Here is a 17,498-nt window from a genome sequence, read left to right on the forward strand (position 1 = left end):
TCTGAGACTTTCAGAATGGATGACCCTGTATTGTATAAGTAAGCCAAGTCTGACCTCTGCAAAGCTACATTCAGTGGCCACTTTATTAGGTACACCTGTACATTGTTTGTTAATGCAAATATCTAATCAGCCAATTGTGTGGCAGCAACTCAACGCATAAAAGCATGCAGATATGGTCAAGGAGTTCAGTTGTTCAGACTAAATATCAGAATGGAGAAGAAATGTGATCTAAGTGATGTTGACGGTAGAAAGGTTGTTGGTGCCAGATGGGGTGGTTTGAGTATCTCAGAAACTGCTTATCTACTGGGATTTTCATGTACAGAGGAATCAAGTGTTCACAGAGGATGGTGTGAATACAAAACAAAACTAGTGAGCAGTGGTTCTGTGGGGGAAAATGCCTTGTTAATGAGAGAGGGCAGAGGAGATTGGCAATTCTGGTTCAAGCTGACAGGAAGGGGATGTTAACTCAAATAATCACGTGTTAATTACAACAGTGATGTGCTGAAGAGCATCTCTGAATTTAGATGTTGATCCTTGAGGTAGATGAGCTACAGCAGCAGAAGACCATGAACGTGCATTCTGCGGAGATACCTAATAAAGTGGCCACGGAGTCTATGAAGGTTACCAAGAGAGAATACCAGATCAAGTGGATGCTAGGTGACTGTGGCAGAGTTTGAAGATCATTATGAGCTACAAGCCAAAATTGGGGATTACTTTTTGTAAGGATGCATCTCTGCCAGATGAGCTCAAAGCCATCATATCTGTTTTGATCAGGCAAATGAAGTCCCATTAAGGCTCATTTTGTGGCTGCTCCACTCCCTACCCACCCACCCCATCTCAATTCCTTGCTGGCTCTGTCCATCACATCTCAGTGACAGAAGTCAAATCTGCTTCCATGAAGGTAAGCTCTGAATCTCTGGATAAACTGGGAGATCCACTCCCTTCTGAAGTCTAGATCTGCAGCATTCAATTAGATCACCCTGACCTTTACAAATAATCAAGACATGACCTCTGTGAAGCTAACAGAGATGCCAAAACACAATACCAGTCCAAAATTAAGTGACAGATCGGTCATAGGCTGTGGTAGTTTTTACATGCTATAGCAGCTAAAATATAGTTGGCCAGCATCACCAACAACAACACATCCTTTTCCCATGAGCGTAACACATTCTGTGCATGACTGGTATGTCACTACCCACTCTGATATCTTCAAATGCACCTGAAGACAGTCACCATTACTGACATTACATTATTTCAGAGAGTGAACCTGCCACAATGCATTTGGCCTAGATGGTGTCCCTGGCTGAGTTCTTAGATCCTCTGCAGATTAGCTGGTTAGGGTACTTGTAGACATTTTTAACTTCTCCTTGCTTCATTATGAGGTTTTCAACAACTTTAAGACAACCATTATCATTCCAGTACATAAGGAAAACAAGGTAATGTGTTTTAACAACTGCTACGCTGGCTATAACATCTGCCTTGGTGAAGTGCTTCGAGAGGTTGGTCATGGCACATATTAACTCCAGCCTCTCCATCAACCCACTTCAATTTGCTTATTATGGAAACATGTCAATGGCAGACATGGTCACCCTGGCTCTGAACTCAACTTTGGAGTAACTAGACAGAAAAGACATCAATGACTATAACTCCACCATCTATATTATAAATCCAAACAGACTCATCACCAAGCTCTAAAACTTGGGAGTCAATATGTCCCTCTGCAACTGATTCATTGACTTCCTGACTAATAGTCTGCAGCCAATAAGGATAGGCAGCAACACCTCCACAATGATTATTCGCAACACTGGTGCTCCACAAGTTTGCATCCTCGGGAAACGGAGCTTAATGGCATGGTGTCATGACAATAACCGTCAACTGAGCAAAACAAAAGAAATGGGCATTGACTTTGGGTGAGGTGATTTGCGCATGCTCCTGTCTTCATCAACGATGAAGTTGAGAGGTACAAGTTCCTCGGAATTGTTGTGTACAGTATTTCATATTTCAGTGATATCTGAGTATACTGTAAATATATTGTTTGCTTAAGCATTCTTTGTTTAAATAATTCATTTCGGGTTATAGTTTACCTAATAGTACGTGAATGGCATACATTATCACGCTGCCACATCCTGCATTAGTTAAAGTAAAATTGAAACTAGAGTACACATGTTATTCCCTAGACCCAGCATGGTGGAGTTAGTTTTATGTTTTGGAGTTGCAAAACATAACAGTGGCAATGAGTAACTTTTAAACAAAACCAAGAAGACTACCTTCCTGTTGATGCACAACAAGATGTTTGAGTAAAAAGGAAAGTGCAGTGAAAAAAAGTTGTGTTTCAAAAAAAAAAGTACCACAGCACATGGTTCTTTGCAAGAGGGCAGACTGTTGAGTTATAAAAAAAGGCAGAACATGGACAAATTAGAAACATAGAAAACCTACAGCACAATATAGGCCCTTCAGCCCACAAAGCTGTGCTGAACATGTCCTTACCTTAAAACTACCTAACGTAGAAATTCTTGGGTTTATAAACAGTGAATAGTGAGTGATAACAATCATAAATAAAAAATGCAGAAATGGCTGACTACATTGGAAAGACAGATGTGTTCAATAACTGGATTTTTGTATACTGAATGGATTGAGCAGTTTTTTAAAGTAAATGGAAGAGCCAATGAGAAGTGGGTGCCAGTTTGGCTGAGTGCATTGAATTTAAAGGCATACAGTTTCTTTAGAAGTTTAACTGCTAGACCCAGCATGGTGGATTTAGCGGACAAGAATATTGATTTTTTTTTTTTGCATCTGTTGGTTAGAGCTAGACAGTAGGGCGATATCATCTGCAAACTCTAGGTCATCAAGTTGTCACCACATAGTCCATTGGGTTCCATTTCGTTTTTCACTTGTTGTCTGTTTCATAATCCAATCTATTACCAAGAAAAAGAGGAAAGGAGCCATCAAACATTCTGCTTTTTTCTGACAGTTTTCCCACATGTATGACGACATGTAGTTGTAGGCATTCCTGATGATATTGTTGAATTTCTGTGGTATTCCATAATGTTTCATAAGTTTCCATAGGGTGTTTCTGTTTAAGCTATCGAAGACTTTTTCATAGTTGATGAAGTTGACATAGACAGAAGTATTACATTTAATTGACTGGTTTAAGGTAGCTATCTGGTCTGAGTAGGCGATTTTTCCTAAAGCCTGCTTGCTGGTCCCTCAATGTTGTGTCAATAGCTTGTTGAAGATGTTGCTAAATAATTCTGTTTAGCACCTTTCTGATCACAGATATTAAGTATATACCTCTGGCAACACGAGTGATTCTGCAGATGCTGGAAATAAATAAAAACACAAAAATGCTGGCAGAACTCAGCAGGCCAGACAGCATCTATGGGAGGAGGTAGTGACGACGTTTCGGGCCGAAACCCTTCATCAGGAGTGCATGCTGATGAAGGGTTTTGGCCTGAAAAGTCGTCACTACCTCCTCCCATAGATGCTGTCTGGCCTGCTGAGTTCTGCCAGCTTTTTGTGTTTTTAAGGATATACCTCTGTAGTTTTTACAGTCTCGTAGGTCACCTTTGTTTGGAAGCTTGATTATGTGAATTTCCTTCCATTCGTGTGCATCTCAAAGTGTATAGGCTCTCTACCGAAAGTTTAGGGTCTGCCATCAACACCTCTGGTGGTACACTGTCTCATTCAGCTGCTTTTCCTGACTTCTCTTGATTGCCTGTATGATTTTCTTCTTTGATGGCTTGGCACAGCTGACATCCAAGTCTGATAGTGCTTCTGGAATTAACGGAGATTCTGGAGGAGGTGGTCTGTTCAGAAGCTCATTGAATTACTGCACCCAACATTGGAGCAGTTGACTCCTTCAGTTTGTCACCAGGTTCAGATATGGCCCAAGTGCAGAGTGAGACACTGAAACAGGTTGATAGTTCACAGACTTTAATGTGAACAATGTTAAACAGGAAAGAAAGCAATAAACGCTAGGCCACACAGGGCCATTAACTAAAACTCTCAAATGGAAAATGAAGCCTACACTGCAGCTGAAAATAACAACTAAGAATAAAATGAATACAGCTAGTGTTTAGAGTCAGTTGACTCGACAGTCCAATTTCTCAGGCAATACGGAATGCAGGCAGTGAAGCGTTTCTGTGTCCAAGTCTCGACAAAATCTATGATGGAATGAATGTTAAATACAATCACAATGAAGTAATAATTAGCTGACACGTGCGTATTCACGAGCGCAATTGCTGAATCTGCTGCGCTGCCGAATCCGTGGTTGTGACATAGGACATTTCCATCTTTATCCTCCAATTGGGTGTTCATCTGGTTGAATTCGCCAGTTAATTTCTTGCTAGTATCATATAGTTCTTTTATATTGCTGTTTTCTGAAGCTTCTTCTGCTTGGGACATAAGGGCGTTGATATACTGTCTTCCTATTCCTCTTGGTGTTTCTCCTTACTTCCTTGTGCACTCTGTCATATTCCCTCTGTGCCTTCACTTTCTCACTCCTAGTTCTGCTTCAGCTGCATTTTTTCATATTCTCCTCTTGTTGACTACTTTCATCCTGATGCAATTCACTCCTCATGTTCAAGTGTCCTTTTTCCCAGCACTTTCTAACAAGTTTCATTTATTGCCTCTTTGACAGTAGACCATTCATCTTTGATATCAAGGTCCTCATGTGCCTGGAACCTGTTTGAATGTGTGAGGGCATATCTCTGAGCTGATTCTTTGTATTTCAGGTAGCTCACATTGTACTTTGGTCACTGATTGTGTGGTGTGTAGCTTCTTTTTAGCTTCATCTGTACTTTGGTAATCAGAACATGATGGTCTGATCCAGCATCTGCACTGCATTTAACTTTTACACATCATGGAGTGATCTTTGAAACTTCTTTGAGATGCATATGTGGTCATGTGAATCCTCCACCAGGGCAATGCAAGCCATTCCCAGAGATGGAGAAGTGCTGCTCTTGGCATCTTCTAGATGTGTTGGCATCCTGAAGAGTGCACAGCAAACTTCTTGATCTGCTCATCTATCCCAGGTTACCAGACAAAATTTTGAGCCAATGCTTTCATTTTCACTGTGCCAAGATGACTGGCATGTAAAGTAGCTCCTCCATTTTAGCTCTCAGCTCAATCCCCACGTATGGCAATTCCTGTCAAGGGCAAGTTCATCCTGGCTCTGGTAAAAATGGGGGAACTGTCATTTCTGCTGCACATTCCAGCCATTTTGGATTACTGTGCATACCTGAGACAGTGTGTGGTATTTTCTGGTTTCCCTTTGGATCATCCCTGCCATAATAGGGAGACTTTCAAATTGCATTTGGGAGAATACACCAAAATGAGTATCCTCTTCTGTAAATTTTTCAGGCAATTCCTTTTTCAAGGGTAAATGGGACTCTCCATCAGTATTTTCATGATTAATTGTCCTCTTGAATTCCATCTTGTAATTATGTCCTTCAAGAAACAGAATCCATCTCTGTATTCATGCTGCTGCTGTTAGTGGAGCACCCTCCGGTGGATTGAAAATGGATACTAGTAGTTGATGATCAGCATGAGGGTTCTCCCATACAATTATTGGTTGCAATATTTTACATCCCAAACCAGGCTCAAGGCATCTCAGTCAACCTGTGCGTACTTTATCTCTGCAGTGATAAGGGAAAATGATGCAAGATGATGGGCTGTTCATTCCCATCACTCATAACAGGTGACATAACTTCACCTGTAAGGAGAGACATCACAGACAAGCTTTACTGGATGATGTGCCTGACATTACCATTTCCTTTGCTTTTTTGGAAAGCCACCTCATATTGTTTTGTCCATTGCTATTTCTTCTTGATCAGTAGTAATGAGTCCAAGGGATGAAGCACAGTAGCCATTTTTGGCTGGAGCCTGCTATGGTAATTTACAAGCCCTAAAAAGGACCTTCACAGTAACATGTCCTTTGGCCTTAGGGCATCCACCACTGCTTGAATTTTGTAAGAACACTTGTGTAATTCTTGAGCATCAATGGTGTAACCACAGTAAGTGATGCTTGGTTTAAAGAATTCACACTTGTCATGCCATGCTCTGAGCCTATAATCCTCTAATCTTTTTAACATTGTCTTCAGATTTTGGAGGTGCTCCTTGTTATTCTCACTGGTATCAATGATATCATCCAGATAACACTGAGTGCCTGGGCAGCCTTGTAGCATCTGGTCCATAGCTTTCTGTCAGAGTGCAGGTGTAGCTGCAACTCAAAATATAAGCCCTTTATAATGATAAAGCTCTTTGTGAATGTATGTGTGTATGTGTGTGTATATATATATATATATATATATGTATGTGTATGTGTGTGTGTGTGTATATATATATACATATACACACACACATACATTAAAACAGTTAAATAAGTAGTGCAAAAAGAGAAAAAAAGTAATGAGGTAGTGCTTATGGGTTCAATATCCATTCAGAAATCTGACAGAGAAAAGGGAAGAAGCCATTTGTGAATCATTGAATGAATGCCTTCAGACTTCTGTACCTCCCCCCTGATGGTCGCAGTGAGAAGAGGGAATGTCCTGGGTGATGGGGTTACTTCAGGAAGGATGCCACCATTTTGAGGTATCGCGCCTTGAGGATGTCATGGATACTGGTGAGGCTAGTGCTGATGATGGAGCTGACTGAGTTCACAACTATCTGCAGCTTTTTCTGATCTCATGCAGTGCCCTCCCCCACCATACCAGACAATGATGCAGCCAGTTAGAATGCTCTTCCAACGAGTTTAAATTGTGCCTAGTGAACAAGAGGACAAGAATAGGTGACTTCACACAGGTCTGCAATTGACGATTTTTAAAAAACACTTCACAGCAGTTTTTGGAGTTTGAATTGCACTCTATCAGTGAATAGGATTCATTAGCAAAGGTGTATAAAAATAAGGCAGCACAAGCAGAGCGGCCATTGTGTGGGTGGGGAGGCGTTGGCTTTGGCTCATCAGCCTTGGGTAAGGCAAGTTTCTTCTTTTTCTTTATTCTTCAATCCTTGTCTGTTAGGGCACAGTTGGTGCAGTGAAAATGGCTCCAGGGGCTGTGATGTGTCCTTTGTGTGAGATATGGGAATTTTGAGACATCTCCAGCTTCATGGATAGCCATGTCTGCACCAGGTGCACTGAGCTGCAGCTCATCAGAGAAGGTGTTAAGGAACTGGAGCTGCAGCTTGATCTTTGGCTCATATGGGAGAATAAGGAAATGATAGACAGGGGCTACAGGGACGTGGTCACCCCTAGGTTGCAGGAGGCAAGTAACTGGGTGACTGTCAGAAGAAAGGGAAATGGGAAGCCCATTACAGAGTACCCCCTGGTTGTTCCCCTCAATGAAAAGAATACCATTTTGGATACTGTTGGGGACGACCTACCAGGAGGAAGCCACAGCGACTGGGTCTTTGGTACTGAGTCTGGTACTGTGACCCAGAAGAGAAGTTAATAGGTCTGCAGTAGTGATAGGAAATTCCATAGTTTAGAATAGAGACGAGATTCTGTGGATGTGGATGACATGTTTCCACCCAGGTGCCGGGGTCAGGGATGTCTCAGATCGAGTCCATGACATTCTAAAAGGGGAGGGTGTCATAGGTAGGAAAGGTGAGGAGGTCCTGAAGAGAGATTTCAAGGAGCTAGGTAGGAAGTGAAAAGTAGGACTGCCAGGGTAATAATCTATGGATTGGTGCCTGTGGCATGTGCCAGTGAGGGTAAGAATAGGAGCATTTGGCAGATAAATGTGTGGGTGAAGAACTGGTGCAGGAGCAGCATTTCAGATTTCTGGATGATTGGAATCTCTTCTGGGGAATGTATGACCTGTACGAAAGGAATGGTTTACACCTAAATCTGAGGGTAGGTTTGCTAGAGCAATTTGGGAGGGTATAAAACTAGTTTGGCAGGGGGATGAAAAGCAGAGCCTTAGGATGGAGCAGTTGGCTTGAAACAGAGGCACAGTGCAATCAAACTGCTAGCAAGGACAGGCTGAAGATAGGGCAAAATTGCAATTAATGGGATGAGTAGCAATGTGAAAGTGGGACAAAATTGAAAAGGGAAATGAATACAGGACTGAAGGTATTTTAATGAATGCATGCAGTATACAGAATAAGGCAGACGAATTTGTAGCAGAGTTAGAAATTATCATGTATGATGTTGTAGGCATCACTGAATCGTGGTTGAATGAAGATTACAGCTGGGAGCTCAACACTGAAGGATGCACATTTTTTTTCAAATGAACAGGCAGGTAGGTAGAGGGGGGTGGGTGGCTCTGTTGGTAAAAACTGAAATCAAATTATTAGAAAGAGATGACAAAAGATGGAAGATATAGAGTCATTGTGGGTAGAGCTAAGAAAATGCAAGGACAAACAGACCCTTACGGGAGTTATATACAGACCTCAGAACAGTAACAAAGAGGTATAGGCTACAAATTAAAATGGGAGATGGAAAATGTATGTCATCATCACTGTTATGTTTTGTAACTCCAGAAACAAATGGAAAGAAAAACCAGAAGCCAGATCCTTGCCTACCTAGTCATGGTTGCTCATGTGAATCCATTAACCACTATTTATTTCACCAGTGCAGAAGAATTGCAAACAAGTTCACCAATTAATCTAGTGCAAATTTATCAACTCTACTGGTGATTCAATGAGGCTCAATTTATTGATCATTTCTACCATTTTGTAGTCCTATTTCACTATTCCTATTTTTGTGATTTTTTTTAATATATGTAATTGGGATGAGTTTTTTTAGTGTGAAAATCTAATTGATTACTCACACCTGTAGTTATCTTTGCTAACTCTAGATGGTGCAGCTTACTTTTAGCTGTATTCATATCTTCATTATTAATCCATAAACCAATAGATTGCCTCAGTATAATGTCATTCCAAACAAAGAAATTAGTAAAAGGATTTTCATTATAGAGCAGCATAATGAATAAAATCCAAATGTTAAAAAGACTAAGGATAAATAAAATTAAATGTTGTTTCTTTCTGACCACTGTTTATTTCTTCCCCTGGGGTGCACACTTTCACAAAAGTAATTAAATGTATTACACGTACTCATTTCATCCTATGAACATCAGATACATTGATGTAGTAGCGAGAAGGCAGCCAGAATGACTACATCCATCGATTCTCACACAACAGCACAGATGCATACCTTGCAAATTGGCCTAAACTTATGTACAGTAGTTAGTATGACAATACTAACAGAAAATGTATCTGATAGCTATAAAAGCAGTTGTCTATGGTGCTGTGTGTTTTTTGCTTGTGATTCTGTCAAGTACTTCATTTAATTTAAAATTTATACTTTTCACTCACTTCACCCTAAACATCAATGCAGTTTGTTGCAATAGCAGTTTCCATAGGCATCAGAGTTCATCTTACTAATAATCCTAGAATCTTTCAAATCTTAAAACAAACCTTGGCTTCAGATCCCTAATCCCTACCACCTTGACAGTATCCCAATACCTTACTCTATACTTGCAATCCTAACCCTGAAATCCCAGTCTTAACCATGACTCCAATGCCAGTGTTAGTCTTCCCAAGGATGCTTATCCCGAATTTTAATCCTGAATCTCCCAAACCCAAACCCAGTCCCTTATTCCTTACCCTGAAATTGGCCCAATATTTTAATACAATAAAAATGTGAAGTTAAGCAGATACAGTAGCAAGGGTTCTTTCAAGTTTGTTGTTAATTGACTTAATGACTTAAATACAGTGTATTAGTTTAGGGTCCAGACAAGAGGATCCAGCTTTCCTCTGTCTCGTTAAACTCATTCATAATTTTACATTCCTCAACCAAGTCACTTCGTCTTTTTTTTTCTGGAAAATTGGTGCCCAAGCTTTCTGTTAAGTTTATAGATATACTGAGTACATAAAGTTGGCATCTTTTCAGAAATACAATTAACATTATTTAATAATTTTGGATTTTGTAGAGTCTGGGAAATTTATTGAATTTTCTGAAAAGCCTTTGAGTCCTATATTAGACATGATAATGTGCAAAAGATATAGGTCTGATTGACAACTAACAGAAGTGACAATATATTAGGTGCAAAGCACAAAACAAAGTATAGGGGAAAGATGGATGAGAAACTATGCTCCATGAGAATTACTATTGGGATCCATATTAAAAATTAGAAAAATTATTTAGAATCAATAATATATGTGGAGGGAGCAAGGGGCATAGTTTCCCTGAGCTTCCGGTCTGCTGTAACTTTAATGCTCGTTCCACTTTCAATAGACAATAGACAATAGGTGCAGAAGTAGACCATTCGGCCCTTCGAGCCTGCACCGCCATTCTGAGATCATGGCTGATCATCTACTATCAATACCCGGTTCCTGCCTTGTCCCCATATCCCTTGATTCCCCTATCCATAAGATACCTATCTAGCTCCTTCTTGAAAGCATCCAGAGAATTGGCCTCCACTGCCTTCCGAGGCAGTGCATTCCACACCCCCACAACTCTCTGGGAGAAGAAGTTTTTCCTTAACTCTGTCCTAAATGACCTACCCCTTATTCTCAAACCATGCCCTCTGGTACTGGACTCTCCCAGCATCTGGAACATATTTCCTGCCTCTATCTTGTCCAATCCCTTAATAATCTTGTATGTTGCAATCAGATCCCCTCTCAATCTCCTTTATTCCAGCGTGTACAAGCCCAGTCTTTCTAACCTCTCTGCGTAAGACAGTCCGGACATCCCAGGAATTAACCTCGTGAATCTACGCTGCACTTCCTCTATAGCCAGGATGTCCTTCCTTAACCCTGGAGACCAAAACTGTACACAATACTCCAGGTGTGGTCTCACCAGGGCCCTGTACAAATGCAAAAGAATATCCTTGCTCTTGTACTCAATTCCCTTTGTAATAAAGGCCAACATTCCATTAGCCTTCTTCACTGCCTGCTGCACTTGCTCATTCACCTTCAGTGACTGATAAACAAGTACTCCTAGATCTCTTTGTATTTCTCCCTTACCTAACTCTACATCGTTCAGATAATAATCTGCCTTCCTGTTCTTACTCCCAAAGTGGATAACCTCACACTTATTCACATTAAACGTCATCTGCCAAGTATCTGCCCACTCACTCAGCCTATCCAAGTCACCCTGAATTCTCCTAACATCCTCATCACATGTCACACTGCCACCCAGCTTAGTATCATCAGCAAACTTGCTGATGTTATTCTCAATGCCTTCATCTAAATCATTGATGTAAATCATAAACAGCTGTGGTCCCAATACCGAGCCCTGTGGCACCCCACTAGTCACCACCTGCCATTCCGAGAAACACCCATTCACTGCTACCCTTTGCTTTCTATCTGCCAACCAGTTTTCTATCCATGTCAATATCTTCCCCCCAATGCCATGAGCTCTGATTTTACCCACCAATCTCCTACGTGGGACCTTATCAAATGCCTTCTGAAAATCGAGGTACACTACATCCACTGGATCTCCCTTGTCTAACTTCCTGGTTACATCCTCGAAAAACTCCAATAGATTAGTCAAGCATGATCTGCCCTTGGTAAATCCATGCTGGCTCGGCCCAATCCCATCACTGCTATCTAGATATGCCACTATTTCATCTTTAATAATGGACTCTAGCATCTTCCCCACTATTGATGTTAGGCTGACAGGACGATAGTTCTCTGTTTTCTCCCTCCCTCCATTCTTAAAAAGTGGGATGACATTAGCCATTCTCCAATCCTCAGGAACTGATCCTGAATCTAAGGAACATTGGAAAATGATTACCAATACATCTGCAATTTCCAGAGCCACTTCCTTTAGTACCCTAGGATGCAGACCATCTGGACCTGGGGATTTGTCAGCCTTCAGTCCCATCAGTTCACTCATCACCGTTTCCTTCCTAATGTCAATCTGTTTCATTTCCTCTGTTACCCTATGTCCTTGGCCCATCCATGCATCTTTCCTTCTCTGCTGCTGCAGGAATGCTCTTTAAAAGCTCAAGGACAATATGTTCATCATTTGACTTGATATGTTATAACACTCTGGTCTTAATGCAGTTTGTTTTGCTCCATATTATAATATCTCCAGTCATTTGTATTTACAGTTATCTTCCCTGCTATTTTCCCAATGGCCTTGTCAACTGCACCCAGCTTAATTTGAACCTGGGGACTCACATGGGGCCCAGCTATGCCTGCCTTTTATTCGGCAATGTGAAACACTCCATGTTCCAAGTCTACACTGGGAATGCTTCTCAACTCTTTCTGTGCTACAGTATTACTGAATTGATGTTGCTTCATGCACCCATGCTGAGGTTGTCAATTTCATCAATTTTGCCTCCATCTTCCACCATCTTCAAATTCTGTTTGGTCCATTTCTGACATTTCTCTTCCCTTTCTTGATCTGTCTCCATCTCTGGAGACAGACTGTCTACTAATATTTTTTGTAAACCTAATGGCACTCTCAGCTATTTTGCCCATACCTCTTCCCATCCTTACAATCGTAAAAATGTTATTCCATTTTCTCAGTTCCTCTGTCTGTTGCATCTGTGCTCGGGACAACTTTCCATTCCAGAACATTCGAGATGTCTTCTTTCTTCAAAAAAAGGGGCTTTCCTTTACCATTGATAATGCCCTCACCCGCATCTCCTCCATTTCCTGGACATTCGTCCACACCCCATCTTCTTGGTGCTATAACAGGGATAAAATTCCTCTTGTCCTTACCCACTACCCACATGCCTCAGCATCGAGCACATTATTTTCTGTAATCTCTGCCACCTTCAACAGGATCCTACCACTAAACACATTACCCCCCCCCCCATGTGACTCCTTTCTCCATTCATCCCTCCCCTCTGATCTCCCTCCTGGTTGTTATCCCTGTAAGCGAGACAAGTGCTACATCTGCCCATTCATCTCCTCCCTCACCTCTATTCAGAGCCCCCAAACAGTTTTTCTAAGTGAGACAACACTTCACCTCAAGTCAAGTCATCACTTTTATTGTCATTTCGACCATAACTGTTGGTACAGTACATAGTAAAAATGAGACAACGTTTTTTCAGGACCATGGTGTTACATGACACAGTACAAAATTGGGGTCATCTACCATATCCAGTACAGCTGGTGTGGCCTCCTCTACATTGGTGAGACCTCATGTAAATTGGAGGACTACTGCGGTCCATCCTGATAAGCATGATTTCCCAGTGGCCACCTATTCCCATTCTCATTCCAACATGTTGATCCATGGTCTCCTCTACTGCCACAATGAAGCCACTCTTAGGTTGGAGGAGCAACACCTCATATTCTGCCCGGGTAGCCTCCAAACTGCTGGCACGAACACTGACGTCAAACTTCTGGTAATTTCTCTCCCCTCTCTTTTTTCCATGCCCCATTCTGGCTCCCCTCTCTTTTTTCCATGCCCCATTCTGGCTCCCCTCTCTTTTTTCCATGCCCCATTCTGGCTCCCCTCTTCTCCTCATCTGCCTACCACCTCCCTTTGGTACTCCTACTCCTTCCCTTTCTTCCATAATCTACTCTCCTCTCATATCAGATTCCTTCTTCAGCCCTTTACCTTTTCCACCTATCACCTCCCAGATTTAGACCATATGACATAGCAGCAGAAATTAGGCCATTTGGCCGATTGAGTCTGCTCTGCCATTCAAACATAGATGATCCTTTTTTCTCCTCCTCGGCTCCACTCCCAGCCTCTCCCCATGACCTTTTATGCCATGTCCAATAAGAACCTTTCAAGCTCTGCCTTAAATACACTCAACAACCTGGTCTCCACAGCTGCCTGCGGTAACAAATTCCACGTTCACCACCCTCTGGCTAAAGAAATTTCTCCGCATCTGCTTTAGATTCCAAATTCATCCCCATTCATCCATCACACCCTCACCTGTCTTCACTTAACACCAGCCAGCTTGTACTCCTTTCCCTTCCCCACTTTCTTATTCGGGTGTCTTCCCCCTTTTTTTTCCAGTCCTGATGAAGGATCTCAACCTGAAACATTCTCTCCGTAGTTGTTGCCTGACCTGCAGAGTCCCTGTGGAATGTTGTGAGTGTTGGTCTGAATTTTCAGCATCTGCAGAATCCCTAATGTTTCTTTTGAACCTGTTTCTCCACTCCCTCATCTTGAGGCCTGGAAATTACTTACTTAGGCCTAGGTAGGCTTGTATCAGCTCTGGATGGCTTAGGTAGCATAGAAGTGGAATTTAAGCAGCAGAGGTGTCTCCACCCAGAATCTTATGGGAACCCCCAGATCAAAAAAGTTGAAGTTGGCACTGGTGGCTTAAGTGAGTGGCATTGCCACTCCAGGATTTCTATATGGATGTATGTGGAGTACCTGAAAGAGAAGATCAGCAACATTATATTGATTGGAGCAAAGGATCACAAAAAGCTAGGAAATGTACCTTTAAAAGAAATCATGAGCTAGCTTTAGTCTCCAAACACGTGAGCTGTCTGTGCCTTCCTGTACACATTGGGTGCATGCTGAATAAGCAAAGCCACAATCTTCCGGTTCTTCGGGAGCAGATGACTGGAGAAACCCTGTGGTAACAGAGAATTTTAGGCAATTCAGAGGCACAAGCAAGTGGTAGTAGAGAAAACCTACCCCAAAGGACAATCGTGATTAAAAAGAGCTCAATGCTTTGTTGGTAGGACAATATAGAGTGGAGCACTGGTATATGTAGAGAATAAACACTGCCATCAATCTGTTCGGCTGAATGACCAAAGCTTGTGCTGTAAATGCGTTATAAACTGAATTTGAGAAGCTTTAACTGCCTGGAAGGAACTTCATTTATATTCTCTATGATAACACAATCTGAAATCCTGGAATGTGACATTACTCTTGTACCCTGAATACATTTGTGACGTTGAATCCTTAAAACTTTCTCATTCTTGGCAAACATGCAGACACTCCATGAAGACAAAATAGGAGCAGGAAATGGGTTGTGCGCATTCTTGAACCTGCTCTTCAGTTCAACATCATGGCCTGAGTTCTCTCCTGTTCAATCACCATTATTTTTACCTCACCAGTGCACAGAGTTGAATATATTCAAGGAGCTTGTGGGGTGAAGGTGGGGGTGAGAGGGCGAGGGAAGAGGAAGAGAGAGAGAGGCAAGAAGAGGTGGCCGAAGATTGGAAGGGGGCAGGGAGATGTGGAGAAGAAAGGATTAGGAAGGAGCCCCTAATCAGGGCTCCGATCTCCACCCCACCATCATCATCAGATCTTTATTCACCCTCTCCCCATTGGGTCTCCAAACCCCTCCCTGCCACCATTCGGATCTCCATCTCCGAGTCGCCAGTGCCCACCCGTCCCGTGAGGTAATGCGGTTCGATCACGTGACCGATGTTTGAGTGACGGTAAAATGGCCGCGTCGCGGAGGAGCTGTCATCCGGACAATAAAAGAAAACGTAACAACACATTGTGAAGAGAGGTTGTTTGTCGATGGTGAGTGGATACCCTTTTCAGTTTAGTGCCAGGTAGCTGTCTTGTTCCGTTTGTGAGCAGGTTCAGTGATGATAGCCGGGAGCTCGGGGACCGGAGCAGCACTCTCGGCTGTGGTCGCGTCGCGCCCCTGTTTTTCAGAGCCATCGGGCGGTTGGCCACTCGTTTGAAAGAGGATACGGCCATTGTGACGTGCGGCAAACCGGGGTCCAGCTGGCTGAGGCATTGGGACTTGGTCAAGCCGGGTTCGGCTCTTCTTGCAAGTTGGGGTTCGATTGGCAGTGGAAGGGCATACAGTAAAAAGCTGCCCTGCTGTGTGGATTGCATAGGAGATCTGGGAATGTGTGTATGTTACAATGTAGTGTAGTAGCAGGTGCTTTGGTGTAATTATGTACCTGAAGATTCCTCTAATTGTTACATGTTTAGAATATCCTTTATTCCACTTTTCGTATAATTGCCTCCTTGGAATAAATGATGGTATGGAGTTAAATCATTTTAAAATGAGTGGCATACATTTCTTATGAAGTAATTTTGCAATCCTTTATTCCTAAGAAAATTGTCAGCAAAAGACAAAGTAATCCAGCAGGTTCATTGTACTTGGCAACAACCCTGTGAAATAAAATTAATGGTTTTTTTTTGCACAAGCTGAATCATATTGAAAAAGGTGGTAATTTAGAATGTAGTGCCAATCCATTGTAGAAATCATAATCTTGCACACACTTGTGTTTGGGTAAACTGAAGTAAATTAGATCTTCCTTTCTTTGAGAAATTTCTGTTTTGTATGTTTACTGCTTATTAATAATGTTATGGCAACGTTATGGTTGCTGATGTGAAACTTGTAATTAGTAATTGACTTATTATTGTCAGATGCTTTGTTTGCTTTCAAGAGAGTTTGAACTCTAAGCTTACTCAAATCATGTATTTGATAGCTTAATTGTGACCCTCGGATGAAAGGGGTTTAAAAAAAACAATAGTAGACTGGGCTGAAAAAATTGCAGATTTATTCTGACTCTAAGTGTAATGTTTGCTGCTTCATGCGACATTTATCTTTTAAAAGATGCCTGCTTTATATTTGAGACTTATTATTTTACCACTTTTCCTTTGTGAAAGTTCTGTGTTGATCACCTTTAATTGAGAAATAATTGTTTTGACTACAGTGTTTTGTTGGTTTTTATAACATCTTATTCCAAATTGGTCACAAGGCAAGAGCAATCAGTGAGTTAATAAGAAAAGAATATTAAAAATTTTGAAAATTCTGAGTACCTAAACTAAAAGTTGAACATGTTGGAAGCACTCTGTATAGGACCAGCAGCAAAAATGGAAAGATAAACTGAATTATTACAATGCGTCTTTGGCCTGAAATGTTTCTCGTCTCACAAATGCTGCCTGACTTGGCTAAGTGTTTCAAGCATTTTCTGTGTTATTTCAAAAAAAAAGTAGGCTGTTTAATCAAGGTAGAAAATAATTTAGATTTGTTCACTGCTGTCTGTTAAGTAATTGCATGCAAGGTTGGTTCAGCCCCCTTTGATTGGACAAATAAATTTTGTCCTTTATCTGGCTTGATATTTGGCAAGCTTCCCCAGAAACGTATATGATGAAGTAGAATTAAACACGGGTGGGGGGGGGGGGGGGTGAATGACTGTATCCCGTACGTTTGAAAAGCCCTGATGTTATTGTCATTTGATTAGCAATTTATAAAAAAGTACTTAATGGTACTGATAAAATGGGAAGAATGTTAGAGGAAATGGAAAATAAATTGCACATTTAATACAATAAAATAATATTAAGGATGTGGGGCTGATAGCAAAAGAAAATGAAAACCAACAAAATATGAGAGATAAGGGTTTTAATTAAAGACAGTCCTTTTAGGATTCCAGTGTAATATCTGAAAAGTAATTTTTCAACATCCTGTCATTAAATGTTTACAGCATTCTTATTTTTAGAAGAATGTGCTCCTTCATTTAGATGTTTAAAGAAAAAGATTCTAGGCGTTTAAATGTGATAGAGAGAGCCAAGTACGTTTTTTATGATGATAATTATCAGTTGGAATGTTGCCAGTATTTTTCTGCTAATTATTGATTGCTGTAAGAATCGAGTTTAATAT

General features: G+C 41.3%; 1 protein-coding gene across 5 annotated transcripts in view; it reads left to right on the top strand.

The window, feature by feature from the left end:
• The first annotated feature begins 15,262 nt into the window (after positions 1–15,262).
• LOC140733475 (kinase D-interacting substrate of 220 kDa-like) overlaps positions 15,263–17,498 on the top strand; it is a 93,103-nt gene continuing 90,867 nt past the window's right edge. For all 5 annotated transcript variants that reach the window (XM_073056864.1, XM_073056869.1, XM_073056866.1 and 2 more), the window contains exon 1: positions 15,263–15,397. The gene's annotated coding sequence lies outside the window, so the exon portion shown is untranslated. The remainder of the gene's footprint in view (positions 15,398–17,498) is intronic.

The sequence above is a fragment of the Hemitrygon akajei genome, chromosome 9 (genome assembly GCF_048418815.1).
Source record: "Hemitrygon akajei chromosome 9, sHemAka1.3, whole genome shotgun sequence".
Lineage (NCBI taxonomy): Eukaryota > Metazoa > Chordata > Chondrichthyes > Myliobatiformes > Dasyatidae > Hemitrygon > Hemitrygon akajei.